This window comes from Bombyx mori, chromosome 13 (assembly GCF_030269925.1).
Source record: "Bombyx mori chromosome 13, ASM3026992v2".
Lineage (NCBI taxonomy): Eukaryota > Metazoa > Arthropoda > Insecta > Lepidoptera > Bombycidae > Bombyx > Bombyx mori.
In genome coordinates, this window is record NC_085119.1 from 9,753,318 (window position 1) to 9,775,885 (window position 22,568).

General features: G+C 36.4%; 1 protein-coding gene across 2 annotated transcripts in view; it reads left to right on the top strand.

Moving 5' to 3' along the window:
• The first annotated feature begins 6,843 nt into the window (after positions 1 to 6,843).
• LOC101746007 (chondroadherin) overlaps positions 6,844 to 22,568 on the top strand; it is a 31,411-nt gene continuing 15,686 nt past the window's right edge. Inside the window, exon 1 of one of the 2 annotated variants that reach the window (XM_012691737.4) lies at positions 6,844 to 7,033. The gene's annotated coding sequence lies outside the window, so the exon portion shown is untranslated. Of the gene's footprint in view, positions 7,049 to 22,568 lie in introns of both variants that reach the window. The other variant, XM_038015132.2, reaches the window with a different exon arrangement.

A 22,568-nucleotide genomic window follows, 5' to 3' on the forward strand; every position in this document is an offset into this window, starting at 1 on the left:
GTCACCGATGACGTTATCAATTTTTTTTCTCTATAATTATGTTGCATTCGTTAGTAACCAACAACGTGGAGCGGGAGTATTGGTATCCCAAATTGGATGAACTCCGAATTGGCAATTTCGGGGACATCATGCCCTACAACCGGTTTTTGGTGATGAAATATTGTCTACATTTTGTAGACAACGCCTCCTTGCCCGTGCCTTCCAACAGACTCGACAAAATTATTCCCATCATTGAGCACCTAAATAAAAAATTTAGCTCTCTATACATACTTGAGCAAAATGTGGCAATTGATGAGTCACTCCTTTTATGGAAGGGGCGACTCAGTTTTTCCCAAAAAATTGCCACTAAAAAAGCGAGAGCACATATAAAGAGCTATGAGTTGTGCGAGTCGAGGACCGGCTATTTGTGGAGGATGGAGGTTTACTCGGGTAAGGGGCACGTTCATGCTGCGCAGGTGGGTGTGCAGGAACCGGTTGAAGAGCATGAGGAAGGGGATGAGCTAGATAGTGCCACTTCCAAAATTGTGCTCACTTTAATGAGACCCTTATTTAATAGAGGCCATACAGTAGTCATGGACAATTTTTATAACGCGCCACTTTTATCTCGGATCCTCAAAGTGAAGCACAAAACGGATTCGATAGGCACTCTCCGACACACCAGGGAGTTTGTTCCAGACGGCTTAAGGAAAAAGGCCAAAAAAAAAGCATGAAAGCGGGAGAGGTGGCTTTCAGCACGACCAAGGACTTGAGTATAGTTGTGTGGATGGACAAGAACGTAATGGCAATGATCTCCACATTCCACCAAGTACAAATCGGCTACAACCTCTCTCTATAGATCATAAAGATCAAATGCTGCAAGCCTACCCCATGGAGAGAGTGAGAAATACCATATGGTATAAAAAACTTTTCCGCCGATTGGTCAATGTGTTGTAATTCATTTGTTAGGTTCAACCACAACCGCACTCAAGTCATTGGAAATCGTGAGTTTCGACTGCAGTTGGTGAAGGAACTACTGCAAACGTGTGGACCTAGGGCACTTCCTCGGCAAATAAAACCAGTGGTACCAGCCGCACCATCACTGATGCAAGCTAACTTTAGGGTGCTTTTAGATCAGCCAACTTTAGAGTGCCTTTAGATCAGCCAACTTTAGAGTGACAGTTGTAAAGCTATGTCGATCATCATTGACTGAATTAAAATGGTTTACGAATACCTAATCGAAAAATCTAAAAAATATTCGAATCTATTTAACTCACCAACGCCGTATCTAATTCCGATGAAAATCAAAACATTACAACCATGTAATGTGATTTTATTTATCTACATATCAATTATAAAAATTAATAAGCTATTTGTAAATGTTATAATTCTCTTTTTTTTTTTTATGATTGAAGGATTACTGGTGGCCCGGAGGCCTTTCCAGTTTCACCAGGACAGGTGGGCGAGCAAAGGCTCAGCCAGGAGGGGTGGGATTTGCTAACAGCTACCCGAGCGCCTCCGAAAGAGACCTAACAACTCAAGAGTAGCTGCTTCGCGAATGAATTTACTACCGGATCGGAATCGCGACCCGCTGAGAAGATCCGGCGAGAAACTCAGCGAGCTGATTCATGGGTTAGGTTGCACGGCGAACTCTTTGTCGAGTTCGACGAGTACGGTTACCGAGGTCCCTAAGCCTGCTCCTAGAGCTGAAGGCGTCTAGTGCGAAGGTTATTGGATCTGATGGATCCGTAAGGACGTGTCTAGGGCGTCGACGGTGACTGGCTCCTGCATGATCAGGATTCGGGGAGTAGTCAGCGGCGGCTACGATAAGGCGATTATCATGACGCACAGCCTTATCGAAGTACCGTTCCGACGCTGACTTCATGTATTTCTGTATAGATTCGAGGCCCAGGTCGTCGTGTAGGTCAACGTTCCTCACGAACCACGGAGCTCCGACGGCTAACCTGCAAAATCGGGATTGTAGAGATTGAAGGGTGTCTATGTGTGTGCGGGCCGCGTGAGCGAACACCACACTCGCGTAAGTCATGACGGGCCTTATGCAAGTTTTGTAAAGTGTCACCTTGTTCCGAAGGGACATTTTACTCCGCTTACAAATCATGGGGTAGAGTCTACCGAGAATAAACGCGGCACGGTCACGGACTGATTTTATATGCGGGCGGAATGTCATCGATGCATCCAGGGTAACGCCCAGGTACTTGACCTTCCTGGCCCAGGGTATGGATTGACTAAAGAGAGTAATCGGGGGTGTGAGATTCCTCCTCCTAATACGGGAGGAAATCCGTGTGGAGCTTCCCCTCTGAAATAGCACCGCAGTACTTTTCGCTGGGTTGATGTCTATGCGCCATTTTCGGAACCACTGTCCTAGGGCTAGGGCTGCGCTCTGAAGCTTCTTCGCGATTAGGGACTTGTTTCTACTGGAATAGTAAACAGTCGTGTCGTCGGCGAATAAAGCTAAATGGGTCGGCGGCGACCGGGGAATATCGTTGACGAATAAGCTAAATAGGAGGGGTGAGAGGACAGAGCCTTGCGGGACTCCAGCTGTGAGAGGTCGTGGGGAGGAGCGGGTTCCCTCGACTCGATATCGAAAAGAGCGGTTCGACAAGAAGTCCCGTATGATGAGCACGAGACTATCCGGCACACCCATGTTGAATAGTTTGAAAATCAAACCGTTGTGCCAGACTTTGTCGAACGCTTTTGCGACGTCGAAGAAGAGAGCTCCCGTGTATAACGGTTTTGGTCGATTAAGCCCCACAAGAATGTGCTCCGTGAGGCGGTGCACCTGTTGAACGCATGAGTGATTTGTACGGAATCCGAATTGTTCATCGATGAGAATGCCCTTGGATGAGACGAAGTCTCTGAGGCGTTTGTAGAGCAGACGCTCATACAGTTTGCCTAGAGACATGAGGAGACTGATCGGGCGGTAGCTCGTCGGATGATTTTTTGGTTTACCGGGTTTATGTATGCCGATAACGTCCGCTTCTTTCCACACCGCGGGAAAGATACAGTTCGCCATAGCGGCATTGAAAATAGATGCCAACATCACGATGAGTTGGACGGGTAGAAGTTTAATAACGCGGTTGGATATACCGTCGGAACCAGAAGCCTTGCGAGGACGTAGGTCTTTGATCAAGTCTTTAACTTCCATCGGGGTGACGGGTGGTAACGCATCAGAGGGTGGCAAGGAGGCTCTGCGTTCTACCTCACTGTCTAAATGTTATAATTCTCTTTCAAACCTAGAAAGATCTAGCAAATTTCTAGAAATTTTGTGAAAACTTGCCTTTTTATGTTTCAAATACGCTGTAATTTATTTGATTAGAATTATTTATTTTTTCACCTTATTTTGAATTAATATCGAAAAAGCACCCTAATTTTTAACAAAAATTTTATTTTTTGAAAAATATAAAAATAAAAAACCAAGCTTGGTTTTTTGAATTTTTCACATAAATTTTGAGGTTATGTGAAAAAAGTGTAAATACAAAAGTTTTAGATATTTTTATTACCTACAACTTTGCCATTTGACTTTTTTCCATAGGACTTTCAGATTTGCCGGAAATCGAGAAAAACCGTTTTTTACCCTTAAAAACTCACCCCCATCCCCTTCCCGACCTCAGATCGCCCGTAAATTATTTTTCTTTTCATTTTTATAATATTCTCCTCCTTTTCTAATGGGTTTCATCCTGCAATTTTTTTTTTTCACTTTTTATTATTTTTAAAGGCTTCTACCCTGGTCTAAGTATTAAAAACACAAATATTAGTTTTTGTCTAACATAAACAGCATAAGCCAGTGGGAGCCAAAATTTTCTCCCGGACAACCGCTCTTTTCAGCGCCTCCTATTCGAAAATATAATTATGATAATTGAACAATTACAGTGTTTATTTTTTATTGCCCTTGTAGGCAGACGAGCATACGGCCCACCTGATGGTGAGTGGTTACCGTCGCCCATGGACTTCAGCAATGCCAGGGGCAGAGCCAAGCCGCTGCCTACCGCTTAAGCCTCGTTTGAAGAAGGACATGTCATAGCGCTCGGGAAACACCGTGGAGGGGAGCTCATTCCATAGCCGGATGGTGCGTGGCAAAAAAGATCTCTGGAAGCGCACTGTGGATGACCGCAGTGGCTCCAGGTAGTATGGATGAACTCTACTCCGGTGGCGGGCGGTGCGGTGGTAAAAGCGAGATACCGGTATAATCTCGAATAATTCCTCAGAGCACTCCCCATGGAATATACGGTACAAAATACAGAGGGAACCGAAGTCCCTCCGCAGACACAGAGGTTCCAAGCGATCCGTAGCGATCCAGTATGTATAATAGTCGCACAATTTTATTAGTTATTATACTTATCACATTATTGCATGAATAAAAAAAATAACTTTAATCTAAAGTCGCCATTTTCTCCTCCGATATAGTAGAACGCAAGTTATTTTATATTAATTTTAATTTGGAGAAATATCTTTCCGCAATAAATTCGCGGAAAATTAAACAAAATTAAAGCAGAAGAAAGCGAAATTAAAGCATTAATCTACTGAGGGTGCATGCATCGTAAAACACTAAAGAAATAATGAAACTGAAACGATGTATTTGCTTAACATATTTTTCAATTCGAAGAGTCTGAACTAATTTTCTCAAAAGTTATAAAAAATTCATTAATTGACATCCTTAGCAAAAACTATACTTAAAATTAGAAAAAAACTGTTTGGCCCGAGGTCAAATTTTGATCTGCAATGTAGTCCGACTATCAAAATATTTGCCCACCCCTGCTCTAGAGGTACTAATTTAAGAAGAATGCGAAATTAAATAATTTTGTATTTGTTTGCAATAACACAGTTTATTTCTTATGTATTTTCACTACGACTACACATCGACTACACTCGAACCCATCAGTAACTAAATATTTAAAATCAGGGTAGCAATTCTACAATTGAAAAAAAAAGGTTATCCGTACTAGTATAATATTACTACTCTATTGTCAGTTTTTAAAGATTCTATCAATTCTTGGATTCTATTGATGGAATAGTTTTATTATTCACCTTAATATTTCGTCGACAGTCACTTTTTCTTTTCCTACCTAAGCTGATGGTCTAGAGATCACGTCAGCGTCGCCGGGCTAGTAGGTGAGCTAACGAGGCTCAAACCTGACGATGTTGCTAACAGCAACCGTAGCAAGAGCCGTGGTTCGCAGAATCTAACACCGGATCGGAAACGCGACCCACTGAGAAGAATCGGCGAGAAACTCAGTGGGCTGTGTTTGTGGGGTAATTTACTCGCCGAGCCCTTCGTCGCAAGCAACGGGTTCGACGAACGATGGCCGGTGCTTGGGGTACCTAAAAGCACCGTTAGTGGATCGAGAGGACCCGAGATAACGTGTTTTGGGCTAAGGTCACGACGACTTCTTAATAATTTTAAGACTTCTAACGTAACTACGCTCACAATATGTACTACATATCAAAACTAATAACTTTATCTCAGTGCGTACAAAGCGTAAAATGTGCTGGCCTAAAATATGTGGCAATGGAGTATGCATATTAATTGAGGTTTTTTCAGAGAAATATAATTTATTTTAATACATATAATAAAAAGGGACAATAAAAGGAAGGAACTTTCCTTTTTGCAAAAAAAACCCGACTGTTTCTTTTGACTCATTAATTCTATGGGCTACGGTACTTTCGGTTCTTTGTTCATGATAGAAATTCAATTTATTTTTTTTTGCTTTCTGTACGCCAATCTCAGCATTTTATTAAATTGGCGAGTGTGAGAAATGCTTTAGAAGAAAATAAATTAACACGTTTTTTTTCTAATCTAGATTTTCACAATCTCCTCCAGGACATAGATGTCACGTGGGGTAGCTATGGTCGGCCTGTAACCATTTGGTACCCATTTTCTGCACTTGTCTTACTCTTTGTTGTCCTTTATATGCTGTCACGTTGCAATGAATATATTTATGGAGGTATAATGGGGATAACCCAAGGAGGGCTGACGTCAGGCAGGCGTCCGGTCGTAAAACTCATGTCAAATTCTTGTGCAGCATGCAGAAAGGGCTTGTTGCACCGACCCCTTATAATGTAGGATAAAGGCAAGAAAAAGAAGAAATATTACACTTTGTCTTCATTGTCGAAAATCTAGTATTCGCTCATGTCCTCTAAAACAAAATGATCACCTTATCACAAGTGATGTTCTAGAACAATCTTTGCACATTATTCGTATGTTTGCGCGAATCCGCGTCCAGGTCGTGTGGTTTTAAGTGGAATGTATATATATCAGGATTAAGCAATGAGAGCTAAGGAAAGATCAAGAATAACAATTTTCCAAAGGCGGAGGTGATTCCGAAGAACAGTATTGTTCACTTTTGAACAGGCGATGTTTCATATTTTTACTAATTAATTTATTGCATATTATACGAGTACAGGGTCAATATTTTCGGGTTAATATTTATATTGTCATAAATATAAAGTATAGCAATATATAAAAAGTGACGCTCTCAAATAGGATTTATAGAAACATAACCTTTTCATCCATAGCCATCAACAGCTAATATTTGCGAAATCATCAACTTTAACATATTATTTCAGCACATATTAATTAAGTGAGATTAAAATAGCTATAGTATTAAGATATGCATTGAGTGTTTGGAAATACAGCGAGCCGATAGTGTTATAGGCTATTTTATCTAAAAAAATTAAAATCAATCTTAAATAAAATATGATGAAGTAATTTTAGTACACCTCATTCATCACGTACTTTACGATTACGGCAGGTAATTTTACACATCATTCGTAAGTTTGCATGGGTTATACTTCTCAGGGCCCGACAAGAATTGCGGCTGCGCGGGCTATTGGGGATTGCAGCGCGTGTTTCGTAGCACGAGAGAAGTACGACAGTTGGCTTTCCGCGGCTACAGCGCGAGCTACGATCCTTCGGTTCTTATCTCGGCTCCGACTATATTACTAACCGCGAAACGCGTAATGTTAAAGGACCCGTGATTGCATGGTTATTGCTACTTAACAGTGACAGCTCAAGTGATTAATATTAACAATAAAACAGGTGAAGTTCATTATGGTAAATTATTCTAGAACATACTATACGTAAACGTTAGAGTTTTCAAATATCTTCATAGAGAAAGGCCCCAGAGAAAAGTTTCATAAAATGCAACTTTTTGCATGCTGAATCCAATTGTAGTATTTTATTTTATTTACAAAATATTTTTAATCAGTCTATTTGTATTTGTGTGAAATTTAGATAATTTATTTTTAAGCGGGTAGTGATTTAACTTTTTTTTCCTAATTTCATTGCATGCTCTAGTTATTGGTATTGATGATACATTTAATTTTAATGAAATTTCATTTACTATTTTAATGGTATCTACATATTATTATTATATATTATTTAGAATGTGTTAATTAGTATCATGAAATTTTCTTGCTGTGTTTTACCCAATTACTTTTTACGGAGTCTATTTTGTATAACAAGATATCGCCCGAAGCTGTGTAATATTTTTTTAAGAACAAGTAACATGGAGTAAACGGGCTTTGGTGCCGCGCTTCCGACGTAAAATATTTACTGAGTTTTTTGTGTAGGTACAGTTTCGTTCCTCGGAGCGATGATAAATTTAAATGTTAATGATTCTTATCACGGCTTCCTCCTAAACAGCAATTCCATTTACTTAACACGTGTTCACGAATGACTTCCACGATGAAATAAATATAATTTATAATTTCCGCATAAATTGTAATTTTCGTAATTTCTGAGCATTTTGTGAGCCAGCACGGATAGGTACCACAACTCTGCTTATTTCTGCTACGAAGCAGTATTGTCTTAACTACATTTCGACCTCAAAATTTGGCATAAAATAACGTATTTTGATTACCTACATGAATGCGTGAACGCGTTCACGACACACCTGGTGTTAAGTGGCTAGGGAAACCGATAGGCGTCACAATGCGAACGTCACCACACCTTGAGACATGAGGTCGAAGTCTCAATTTAACCGTATAACGAGTGCTCTAACCTTCAAAAGGGAACGCGTGACGGATTCTTGAAATAGGCACAATGGTCGTGTCTATTTTACAGTAATTAGAAAATTTTGCGGGTTCGATTTTTACTACCTGATGTCATTCCTCCATCGTGAAAGACGTTCTTGATAGGTGAACACGGGTTAAGTACGTATTTCCCTAAAAAATGGTACCTACGAGATGTGAACATAGAAATTGTCCTATGGCTTCATACTCTTCATACTCATACTCCGGGCGTCTTGTTTTTAGGCCACAATGACTAGGAATTTTTTTTTTTTTTTTATTGCCCTTGTAGGCAGACGAGCATACGGCCCACCTGATGGTGAGTGGTTACCGTCGCCCATGGACTTCAGCAATGCCAGGGGCAGAGCCAAGCCGCTGCCTACAAAATTTTTGACAATTATTGGTAAAATATTTAAATTATAAGATGTATTTATAATTTTTAACGAGCGTTAGGATAAATTATATAAAGATGCCTTTAATTTAGTAGAAATAAGATTTCAGGGGAATTTTTATTGGACGATTTGTATGACTTGTATGACTTGACTATGAATTTAGATCTCACCAAAAAAAAATTGTTTTAATTTTTAAAAATGTAAAAGTTTGATAAAAGATTAGAAGTTACATCTATTAAAAAAATGAATCACTAATTACACCAGTAGGCTAGGCCAGCCCAACACATAACCCATAATTCGTATAAAAATATTGGAGATAAATTTTCGTAATTTTGAGTGCAATATCCCGTTCGCACTGCAGAGATGAAACTGAAATGAATGATGTAATTGTTGCTTCCTACATTTTTATTGCTATTGAAGGCAGACGCTCCTACAGCGCACTAAATCTTGTGATCATGGTCGCCCACACTCACTTGCAAACATAGGACAAAGACAAGTCGCTATTTAAATTAGGGAATGCTGTAGCGCTATGGTATCAATGAGGCATTTATCCCGAAACCTGATGGTACGGCAAAATGTGTCTCTGCCAACGCGCTTTAGCCTACTGCAGTACCAAAATCAGTATCAGGAAATGAGTCTGATCTCTGCAGCAATGGAGGGTACTGCAAATTAAAAAAGGCAGTCAACGAAACATTTCAATCCGTTCTTTAGAGCCCTTTACATACAACGTACCAAATATAGAGACAACTTATGTTTTCGTATAAACTCAGAAGTTTTTTTATTGAGGTCGCAGGCAGACCGGCTTATGACGCAATCTAATTGTAAGTGGTTAATGTCGCGCATAGTCATCAGCAATCCCAAGGGCACAGTAAAGCCGCTGTCTTTTTTCAAATGGTACTCTACAATACATAGATCTTCTTATACTGAACGCTAAATTATGTACATAAATTAGTGTATTTACATAAAATGAACTAACGTCAATGAAATATATTTGCTAAAATTAAAACTATCCACCCTAAGATAGACTTTCATTGAAGTAATTGCAACTTATTCATAAATTTCGCGGGACTCACCGCCCACTTTGAAGTTGAAAGCGAATACTGAATAGTGCTCAAAAAACCCAGCGTTATTTTTAAGTCGAACTTATCATAATTTTCAGAAATATTCAGTAGACGTCAACACTTCGTTCGAATTCCAGGTTAATAATTGTTTTGTGATATTGTGGTATAATATTATAAATATACATTATATAAATAGTAAATTAGTTTGTTAAAAAAATATTGAACTACATAGGCACTGAAAATTTCGGGAATTAACGAGGTGACACAACATTACTATTTAAAAATGTATTTATTGCTTTTCGAAGTATTCTCCGCGAAATTTGACATATTTTTCCATACGATGGAACCAATCATTGAAGCAACCATTCCATTCGGAAGTTGGGGTCTCCAAAATGGCCGTTTTGTAGGCGTCCACAGCTTCTTCAGGTGATGAAAACCTCTGTCCACGCAATTTATTCTTTATTTTAGGGAAAGTATAGAAATCATTAGGGCTTAGGTCGGGGCTGTACGGCGGATGGTCTAATAATTCTATGTTTTCTTGCTCTAAAAACTCTTTTGTTCTGTGCGCGGTATGAGAACTCGCATTGTCGTGATGGAGGATGATGCGGCGGTTGCAGTTCTCTTTACGGAGTTCAGAAACGACCTGTGGCAAACAAATGCTAGCATCCCATTCTGCATTAACCGTTCTTTGTCCCTCAAGAGGAATAGTCGTAACATGGCCGGTTTTGGCGACAAACGTGGCCACCATTTTTTTTGCAACACTCCGTGAACGAACAATTTTTGTTGGCTTTAACTCATTTTCGAACACCCAAACTCGTGACTGGTTTTTTGTTTCGGGTTCGTACGCGTATATCCAGGATTTGTCACCTGATACAATGTTGTATACAGCATTTGAGGATCCTGCGTGGAATCTTTCGAGAGTTCTGACGCACCAAGTAACGCGAGCCGCTTTTTGCTCTTCACAGAGCGAATGCGGTATCCATCGGAAAAACAACTTTTTTACACCTAATTGTTCATGCAAGATTATTTGTGTTTGACTCATGCCAATGTCTAAAGTTGCCTGAATTTCGCGGTTTGTCACATGTCGATCTTCCTCAATCAGCTTACGCACAGCATCAACGTTTTCTTGGGTGACTGCAGTTTTTGGACGACCTTGACGGCGATCATCACTGAGCTTGACACGTCCACGTTGAAACTCAGCAAACCAGCGATAAATTGTGGTTTTGGATGGGGCTTCATCACCAAGTGCAGAAATCATCCGGTCAACACACTGTGTTTGTGTTAAACCACTTCGAAAGTCATAATAAATCATCGCTCTTGAATTTTCTCGTGTCAATTCCATTTTCTCAACGACTAAACAAGTTTGACAAAACCTCGTGACAAGACCGAGAATCTTTTTTTAAATAAATAAATGGTATTCGATTTTTAAAACCAAGGAGTTTTCAATTAAAAAGATTTTAATATGACAGGAACAGTGGAAATATTCCATTCCCTATACTTTTAGTGCAGCCCTCGTATAGCAATCTGATAAGTATGACATTTACGTGGAATTTTCAAGGAATAGTCAGATATCGTTTGAAGTATTTATTGCTCACTCAAGTCGCGCACAGCGCCTTCATGATTTCGTGATGACTCAAAGCATGACTTGCTAAAATAAAAGAAATTTCCAAATGAAATAATCTTAATACCACTAAAGCTTTCTTAATTATTACGACCTGTAAATATTCTTCAGATAAAGTTATTTGAAAAAAAATTGTTGCTCTGGGTGGAAGCTCTTGTCCTACATATAGACTTTGGTATTGTAGGTAGAATATCACATGGTGGAAGATCTTCCACCGAGCGGGTGACATTGCTCGGGTGACATAGCTACCGCCCCAGTATTTTATACATACGTTTCAACTGGTGTTCTATGACTTTGCGTCAGGAGGAAACTAAATTGAAGAAAAACATTTAATTTTATAAATGCTTTTAAAAATAAAAGTAAGAAATATTTTCATGTTTTTATTTTAAGAAATAATTGAATCGAAATTATTTTGTTTGTTAAATATGTGAATTTTTAAACGAATGTAATATATGTATGTTTTTATTTAGGCATTATGTTTGTTATCTAACGGAGCGAGTATTCATTTTCTACGGCGTAAGCACAGAACTTATTAAATAGCTTGCCAGAGGCAGTTTGGCCGTTTTCTTATAAGTTGCTTGCTTATTTGCTTATAACATAACACTATTTTTTCGTTTCTTCAAATTACTTTTCGTTGGAAGGAAAACTTTTTAAGTAGGTACTTATTGTATTATGTTTCACAGGAACGATTATTTAATTAAAATTGCTTTGTGTTTCGTTATTCTACGGATAAAGTTAGTTAAATAAACTAACAGAAAAAAGCACTGTTTTAAGGATCAAGAGGTAAATGGCAAAAAAACGGATTCAGTTCAGTACACAAATCGCAAATAATGGAACGGTGTTACTTTTGTGCAGTGCGTCTGTCCGTATATCACAACCAGATTACTGGACACTGTACTTTATGAACCGTTATTCAATGGAGGATGAAATCTTAAAATAAAGTGGGGACGCTCCCATACATGCAGTCAGGGATATAACATCTTCGAGTATACAGAAGATTGCGGGTTATCGGACGATTTAAACGTTTTTTGTTATATAATTCGATAGACCGCGAGGAGCCCATTCTAAAAATGTACAAATAAGCCTACTTCCGTTATTTTTTTTAAATATATTATAACTTAAGGAGAAATTCCAAGAGAATTGCTTTGAACAATACAGCTGAGTGGTTTTCGATTGATGATAGTTCCGATTAGACTTTGTATTCTTTTTTAGAGTAAATAGAAGAACTAACAGCCGTTTGATGTTAGCTGGTTACTGAGCACCGCATAGTGAATAAGTAAGATATTTTCTGTGTACTTTTCATCATTGTAACTTTATTTAAAGTAAAATGGACTTTATGTTTGTCATATGAATTTTAATTGTCATTCATATGTATATATGTTTACTTTAATTGTGATTTATCTCTTAAATTACAATTATCTAATTAAGCTACCCGCCTGGTGTTGAGTAGTTACCAGACTTACCGGAGCGGATCCTGAAAATGTGATTGCCACCACCGATCTTGAGATATAAGTCGAAGTAATAATAGTAATAAATTGAAATTCGCGGTTACATACCTAATAATGATCGAATGGCGTTATTGCTTCACCGCAGAAAGGTGCCTTATTGTTTGGTGGTACTACTTTTATTTTGCAACTAAAATACGCCATAACCACACAAATCAATAAAATCATGCTCTGTAAAATTTTGTGAGGATAGTTTTAAAATACGGTGTATATTCCTTCATCCTCATTTGTGAACATTTGTTAAATATCTATATCGGGTGACTCACATGCCACGGAAGCTTGGCTAATATAATTCTAACCAATCAGACAGCTTTAGACACTTCAACGCATATTTATCTAAATCATTAAATTTATCTAAGGTTTTTTAATACGTTTGCCCCCTGTGTCTTCCTAACAGATCACCCGACTGTAACGAAGCTTGGTAGAGTTATTGCTGGTAATTCAGGAAATCTTTCTATCATATTTTATTATCATCGAAATATGACAGTAACAAAATGTGTATTTCATACATTATTATTTTATTCACATAAAAATAAAGTTTAGCCTGGTAAAACTATAGCACAAATTGAGTTGCTCTATAAAGAGAAACAACATTTAAAGCTACTGCTTCACCAGTTTTTATGTTTTTTTATATTTTACAATTCAGTTTTTTTTTTTATATTTCTTATGTTCTTCAGTTTTTCAGTTCTTCAGTTTTTATATTTCTTATGTTCCTTCTTCTAATGTTTCAATATGAAAATTAACATTTTTGTCACTTGTATAACATATTAACCTTTTTATGTCATTAATCATATCGACGCTTGAAAGGCAAACGTGACTAAGCGACAATGCGTGAACTTTACAGTAGACTAATTTCAAGTTGAAATACCTGAAAAAAAATCTATTTTAACGAATCTAGCTGAAGGATTGAAATGATTTTAATAGACCTAGAAAAAAGAATTTTTTTTTTGCGCCTCGAATATGTTTATTGCCTATCATTTACGTACAAAGCAGTTATTTTCGCTTAGTCACGTTAGCCTTTCAAGCGTCGATATGGAACGCAGTCACAGTAAACCGCAGCCGTTGTTATCTAGTTTCATTTAATAATAACATTCAATATGAGCATTTAATCATCAGTGCGAGTACAAACCACGAGGAAGCACAAAAAAGTGTCACCGGACGCCGGTCGTGACAGTGACATATGCGCCGACCGCCCTCGTGCCGCCTTCTCGCGATTGTAGCTCCTTGTAGCTCGTCCCTCTAGCATTCTAACGTAAATTTCTTTTTTAATTGATAATTGTTACGATTATTTTTTAACTTTCTTAATTAATGATTCTAATGAATACACTTTAAGAAATAATTAAAAAAGTTTTACGCTTGATTAAAATATGTATAGTTAGTGGTTTTACAAATGGCAAAATGTTTCTTTTACGCAGTTAAACAACGCGTATGATACTATCTAATTAACTTTAAGCCAAGTAACGTTTTACGTAAAGTTTGTTCTGATTATTATATTAATTATGTTACTAGCTGTACCCGTCCGCTTCGCTGGGCATTTAAAATTAACATTATTATTTCTCACCCCCAACAAAGATTCTCATCATCAACGCCCCCGCAACTGGTGTAGGGAGTCCAACACTCATATAAATATTAACCTATCAATTAATTACATGTATTTTCTACATGGATACCAAGTTTCAAGTCAATCGGATGCATGGTTCAGTGGTTATAACGGAACATCCATAAAAACCACTGTAGATTTATATATTAGTATAGATGAGAAATTAACAAAATTACAAAAAAACATCTACAGTTATTAAGCGGGCGTACTAAACTGAACTGAAAAACGTTCAGAATATTGATAGGCAACATAATCGTTGACAATTTATTTCATAAAGCAATTAATATCGAACGCTACATACGAGGTTCGATTTATCAAAAGCGATACCTGTTTGCCTACTCTGGTCGAGTACTGAACAAACTCCATTTCGTTACTGTTAGTGGAAAGTTCAAGGTAACATTGGTACACGTTTCTGTGAAGTATTTTACATCATTAAAAGTTTTTTTTAGCATTGAAATGTTAAAGTATTTTAAGTAGAACTAGATCGATGTATGTTAAGAAAATTTTTACTGCATTGTAAAGGAGAAAAAAAATTATAGGGACTTGTGAGAGTTTATTATTCCAACCTTTTATCATTTACCTACGAAAATCAACATTATGATGGACACAAAAATGTCCATAATGTAGTTTTTTGTAAGTAAAAGCTAAAAGAGCTATATACATAACGTAATTTAGCATCACTTTATGTTTTCTGGGAAAGTATAAATACGTTATATAATCTAAATACATGGATAACAAAAATATGTACGTATGTACTACATATGTGTGCTCTATGAGGATTAATTAATATAACGCTAGCAATTTTCAAACGTTTACTTACTTGTGAAAAGGTGTCGGGAAAATGGGTCTACATTATGCTTTTAACGTTAAGAACGGATTAAGCTTCTTTCGCGGTTTTTATTTGACTGGCTAATTTCTTTGGCGAGCCGCGAAGATTTATTATCTGAGCGTAGTACTCTGAAAGGCATGTTAGCTTAATTTTCTGTAAACGTTCCATCGTTATAGCTTTATTTAGAGTTGAGTATATTTTTTGGAAATCGTAATCAATTTTAATTGTCATTAATTTGATTTCACTTGTCTGATTTTTTGTGTGCTAAATATACAAAATGCGGTTCTGGTGTTAAATGGTTAAAGGAACTCATACAACATCATGTGATGAATATTGCTACTCACCCTGAGACAAGAGTTCGAAGTCTTAATATATTCTCAAAGCTTAAACTGCAATACACGATTGCTTCGGAGCAGGTATAGGCAGTATGGTAACTATTTTTTTAAGCCACGATATAATTATATTATAGTAACTGCAGTTTAATTATCTGTCGGTTAGATATCACTAATTGTTTCACTAGATGCTTTTTTTACTGGTGGTAGGACCTCTTGTGGGCGCGGGTAGGTACCACCGCCCTGCCTGTTTCGGCCTTGAAGCAGTAATGCGTTTCGGCTTGAAGGGTGGGGCAGCAGTTGTAACTATACTGAGACCTTAGAACTTATATCTCAAGGTGGGTGGCGCATTTACACTGTAGATGTCTATGGGCTCCAGTAACCACTTAATACCAAGAAGGCTGTGAGCTCGTCCACCAATAAAAAAAAAAGTGGCCATTAATCGCTGAAAAATATTTTGATCTGTGTTAAAACTGATTAAAATCTTTTTTTCACGAATCGTTTGTACTTAATAATCCGTTAAAGTTTCGTAAAATAACTGTTATTTTATGTCACTCAAGATTTTGACCTTCTGTTTTATTTCGGTATTTCGTTTGGCACTGTGTGACATGTCCTATGTCAATAAAAGAGAACTAAAACGATTCAATTTGATTAACAACTTCTGTTAATACGTAAATGTTTCAGTAAATTCTCATAAAATAATGTTTTTCCATATTATTTCTTCATTAGATGAAAATAATAACAATCTCTACAACACGCATGTATTTTTTTTACAAATACATTTACTTTGTGAAATAAATCGCATAGAATGACACGGTATCATTTTATCTCATATTTTCATAAAACCGCCCGTGGCCATCATTTATCAGGTGTTGTATTCCAGCGGAGGTGAACATTTTACAAAACATTTATTCGCTCTGCCAGCAGATTTACATGTGAACGAATAACATTAATCGTAAACAGAGATCCAAGTGTAGAGTACACTAATAGTGTGCGTATTCTAATAGTTAGGGCAAACGAGCTGTTAGAGTTTTTGCACCTCACTCATTACCAGCGACAGTAAAAAATTCGTTCCCCCATAATTGCGAAAATCCACCGGCTAACCTTTACGGCGTCGGCATAATTTAGCCGGGATATTACTCTGAATAGAAACGGCATGTCCGCTTTTATTACCAAGGTAAAACAGTTAAATGGTTGGTAAGAAAAGTTTTTTTTTACGTTATGTAATATTTTGGAGTCGGTAAAAGGGTACGTTTGCTTATTAACGTATTGTTATAACACTGTTCAAATAATTTGTTTCATTTTATGGAATATTTTTATGTTATAGATATAGTCTAGTCCATCAGTGAAACTTTGCAAAATGTACCTAATGATCTACAGAACTGAACTAATTTCATAAAAACTAGATAGGATTTCTTTTCTCAGTAATTTTTTTAGTATAATATTTGGTGAAGTCGTTCTTAATGTAAACCTTCTCTTTGACATTTTGTAACAAAATGAGCATGTAATTTTGACTTATGAAACGATTATAATCGTTAGTAAATAGAAGGAATAAACTGAAGTGTGCTTTAAGCGTAATCAAATTAGTTTGAAATTTGAAACTCTTTGTGGAACCGCGTTGTGATATTCTATCGGGCTTTTCTTATTTAAAAGGGTAGGTCACGTTTCGTAATTGCATTTCATATGCGGTTAAGTCTGTAATGAGATTCGAAAAGCCTTCCCTTGTCACCGGATGCGAGGCGAGAGAAAAGCGGTCATTCGTGGATAATCTATGCGGATTTTTTTAAAAATCATTTAACTATTCACTTTGTATATTAATAGACGTATGATGGATTTGAAAATATATATCTGTAGTTATAAATTTTATTCTACATCTTTATGTATTAAATTTCTTGTAATTTTAAAGCTTATAAGATAAACATTTCCCGTGACATTATTTCTAACAAATAACTCCGTGTTCAATTGGTAACATTCGTGATTTAAAGGGCATGCCAAATACATAATATCGAGTGGCACGAGTGGCACGACTATGCTGGTGTCGAAATTTTTCCGATACGTTTTTTCTAAGTAAATACGTATAGGTACCATTATTAAACAATAAAAATAAAAAATAGAAAACACCTACGGCGTAGCTCTATAATGAAAGATAGGACGTTTTAGGCGTTTTCATTAAATGGTCTGCTCTTTTTTATAATTTATTTTGCAAATTTTAATAAAGCCATTATTTTATGAATTTGTCAATGGCACAATTAATTATTATCAGTTAAATTCTCAGCGAGTGAGGTTTCCATCTAAAGAAATACGAATAAACTTTTTGTTTATCTTTCGTCCAGTAGCTTCGATTGGATCCACAAATTTACACATCGACAGCGCTGATTAAAATCAGTTCGTTTATCTTAGTTAAAATCAGCTTATCCAAGTAGGTCGGTACATTAGTTTGAGTCAGTTTCTAGCAAACTTTTGTTACCATAGGAATTACACAAATTTCGCTTTCTTAAAATTCTGATCAATGGAGCTATTAAAGTCATTTTATTGAGTGGGTGAACGACGAATTAAAATTATCAAATACGAAATAGAAAATTATCAAATAAAAAATATTTATCTGAAATCTATTTGTACATTGTACACAGCATTTTCTTCTATTTTTTTGAGTCGTATATCTGAACAAAACTACTTTTACGTTTCAATATCGCATATAGTTACATATTCATTACATTTTATTATTTTCAGCGTTTAGAATACTTTATTATGTTTGTGGTCACGGACGACTAAAGTGTTATTAGTCCACATTTGAATATTGTGAAAATTGTTTTTTTTTTTTCAAAACAACATTCCTGGAATTGTATGATTCCTTTTAGTAATAGTTTCGAAGTTTTGATTCTGTTATGTATATCATAGATGAGTTTTAATCATTACGGAGAGAAAATTTGTCGGAAATAGAATCTAGTTAAAGCCGTTCTCGTGGGAACACGCTAGACCCGCTCTTAATTATTAAAGAAGGAACAACGAGCAAGCCTTACATTTTTAAATACAACAATAGATTGCGTCGTTCATCTTAGTTGGAATGATTGAAAGAATATTTTTCAAAGTGCGATTTACTTATAGTACCTATTACTTGCCCAATAAGTATAATCGAAATTACCTTAAGGTTACAGACACATTTCGATTTAGATTTATGTATTAAATTGTTTCTGTCTTATTGTGTTATTGAAATTATGACAGAATACATTTTTTGAAAACAATAATAATTCGTGGTAAGGCTTGTCAATAACTACTAAAGTATAAATAAAATCGGCTGTCAAATAGAGAAGAAAATGCTATTTAACTATTTTGTATTCTTGATGAAAAAGAATCTGTTTCAACTATTTTTGTTGATAACATTAATCGACAATAGTTATCTACAAAAAAAAAACATTTGTATAGTACATTGGTGATCTTCACTCGAGTTATCGATTTATATTGAAATTGTACTTATTACATATAGAAAATCAGATTATAGTTAAGTATATTGTAGATGTACCGACAGCCTGACAGTGATGAAAAATAAAATTAGACAGTTTTTCAGTACTTCATTTTGGTTTTTATCCCACATTGATCGTCGTGAAGTTATTATTTATTGCATTAATGTATGTACCAGGTCCCAGGCTATATGGTTTTAAGCGGATACTGGAGTTCATAGATACGACATAGTGTCAGAATTGATTTTATTAATTATTCTCAAGTTCTAAGTTAAAGTTTGATGTTGAGTATCCTCCAAGAATAATTTTATTAAAATATTCATGAGCTCGATTATGTTTCGAGACGTTAGTAAAATTGGCTGTATATATCATATCAGTATCTAATGCCCATTATATTTGTGGGCTTAGCCGCGTCGCAGACTTTGAAAGTCTTTAAATAATTAAAACTTTGCGGTTCGTCCCGTCTTTTACCAGTCCGTGAAGAAGTTTGGTTTGGTCAGCTCTGTAACTTTCTTAAGATATTTGCTGATGTGAAATCCGTTGAGTATTCGGTGTGTATTTAAATCATATTATACAGTATGATATCTGAGTAAGCTATTGAGAGAGATTTCTGGTTGCCAATTGACAGCCATTCTGTCTGTCATGAACCAATCGTGCGTTGCGGCTTGAAGAGTAATCAGTGCCTCGTACAACACAATTGAGATTTCAACCTCATGTTTGAAGGTATATGAATTGGGTTACTTATGACTAGTTGGGTTCTGTCCTCGTCAATACAACTTAAATCTGTTTCGCGATATACATACTTTAATTTTTAACGTATTTTGTTTATCTACATTGTGTTTTTTGCATAATATTTCAGTATATGTGTTGCTTAAGACGAAAAGGTTGGAAAAAGTAAAATTATATTTTACATATATTACGCCACCTAATCGCTGGTACTTATTTTTCTCACGCTACGGATCATTAGACGAGAGAAGACGGGAGAAGTTGCTAGCACTAGTCCTAGTAACAGCAGAGCTTCGCTGAATCTACCACCAAATCGGTGTCGTGTCTCCCTGAGAAGATCCGGCGAGAAACTCAGTGGGTTGTGTCTATAGGTTTTATCTTAATTATTTATAGCCTAAATGAATGTGTAGCCTAAAAATCGATTCAAGTTTCGATACATCCCGAATCATGATGGCAATGATATGTGGGTAAATTCCAAGTTCTGTTGTGATGATTAGCTGTTAACGATAGTAAATGAAGGCACGATGTTGGCGTGACCTTATTTAAAAAAAATATAGTGGCCTAAATAATAAGACCTTCGGTATCGTATCAAATGATGCGACTAATGCTATCCCGATGCTATAGGTATAAATCCCGAATGAAAAATTTCTAAAGAAATACGTACTTAAAACATCTTCAACGTAACAACAACCAAACCTATAAAATTCTGATCAGTCGTTGAATTATAGATAATTCAACTGACACCTGGATGTTCTGCCTTAGTTCGTAAAAATTTTAAATTGCCAAATAAACATTAGCAAGAGCACTCATGGGCGGGACAGCTGTCATTTTGGGAGTTACGACAAAGGGATGATCTTCTTTCTCCCACCGAGCGGGTGAAATTTCTCGGTACACCGACGGTCCAAAGGTCGTCGTCGAGATTTGGGCATCTGTAAAATGCCTTATATCCTATAATGGCTACAGCCACATTATGCTATGTAGTTAAGACTTAGACCTAATGTTTTGAGGTTCCGTTCCCGTTCTAATGTTTATAGCCCCTTTAACAACTTAACACTTTGTAGCTGTATTCACTTTCAGCAGATTATGCCAAGAATTGTATTCAACAAATCCCTGTTCATTTACTGGTGGTGGGACTTCTTGTGAGTCCGCACGAGTAGGTACCCCACCACCCTGCCTATTTCTACCGTGAAGCAGTAATGCGTTTCGGTTTGATGGGTGGGGCAGCCGTTTAACTACACTGATACCTTAGAACTTATATCTCAAGGTGGAGGCGCATTTACGTTGTAGATGTCTATGGGCTCCAGTAATCACTTCACACCAGGTGAGCTGTGAGCTCGTTGGGTGGACGAGCTATTAAAAAAAATACAATAGTAGATTTTGTTTGTTTTTAAGCGTAAAATGTTCGATATTTTTTGTGTACTTTTCGGAAACATTTACTCTTTGTTACATTCATAGTAGAGCTACCTAAATAAATATTGTTTCACAACCAAATGACTTAATGGTGTTTGCACGGTTGAGTTCATTCTAAATTCATGTAGAAGCTTTGCGTGACTCAAAATAGAATAAATTTAAATACAACCATATGCTGCAACAATTCGTCCAAAATAGTTTAGGTAATTGGTTTAGAGTAAATCCAAAGTTTATGTGGTATTTAGTTAGATATAAGTTGTTAAGGATTAAATATAATATTGTTCATAGATAATTATGTTCATCCAATGTATATCTCAATTGTGGCTCTCATAAGAGAAGCCATAAGATCGATATTGATCATGTTTCAATCAAAGTAATCGAATTCAACTTCGTAGATTTTGATGTGAAACATCTATAGCCTCACGTAAAACCGACTTTTGGCGTGGAGACGCATGCCGTGGCGACGCGTCGTCACGCTATATGATGGTATATATATACAGTCTATATGCAGTAGTGTGTACGGTGTGGCGACGCGTCGCCATGCGCAATCAACTGTGCGATTCTCTCTGTGTTTTACTTGAAAACAAATTATTTTTTCGTAATATTTTATTTTATCATTATGACATACATATTTAGTTCCTATCACAATCTGTTCTTTTCTGCATATTACTTTTACAAAATAATGTCGATGTTTCACATCTACCAGGCGTCCCGTGACGGCTCACTTTTTTTTTTTGACATGCAGTTGTTGCAGTTGTTCTATAAAAGTAAGAAATAAAAGGGTTTTTTTTTTTTTTTTTTTTCGTAGTCTCCCCCGCGCCATGCCCTAAAGTATAAGACGTGTTCGAATCCCGGGGGCAGGTACCTATTTTTGTAATGCAATATGTACTCAATAAATGTTCACGATTAACTTCCACGGTGAAGGAATAACATCTTGTAATAAAAATGAAACCCGAAAAATTATAATTTACATAAATAGTTGTGGTAGGACCTATTGTGAGTTCGCACGGGTAGGTACTACCACTCTGCCTAAAAAAATAAATGATTCATACATTCTGAAAATAATTGATATGAAATAGGAGTGCCATATATTTATTAGCGGATATACTAGTTAGCGGCTATACTACTAAATAGCCTAGCTATTTTGAGTGAGGCTCTCCCTGCTGTAGCCTGTATCTAATACAACTAAATTTGATAAGGATGTAAGTAATACAGAGCTCTGAGAGGTACCCAAATTAAGTAAAGTATTTTGTGCTTTCATGAATAATAAAAAAATTATTAACCGATACTCAAGGTTCGCAATCTTTAAAAATCACGTGTACTGGCAGTGAGCCAATAAAAATAATCACAAGTTGTTTATATAAAACTTTATTTGGTATTAAATACACAGGAATAAGGCACAATTTAAAAATATATATCATTAATATTTAAGCGAAATGAAGTGATGATTGTTAATAAACTTTAAGGCGACGATGGAGATTGTGACGCTTCCGAATAAGGAAATTGTGAGAGGAAAATGCTAAAAACACAAATTGAGATTTAGTCCCGTAAATTTCCTTACGAATATTGTAAAGCTAATATTCGCCTTTTTATTTAAATATGTAATGGTAATGTCGAGGTAAGTTAATTT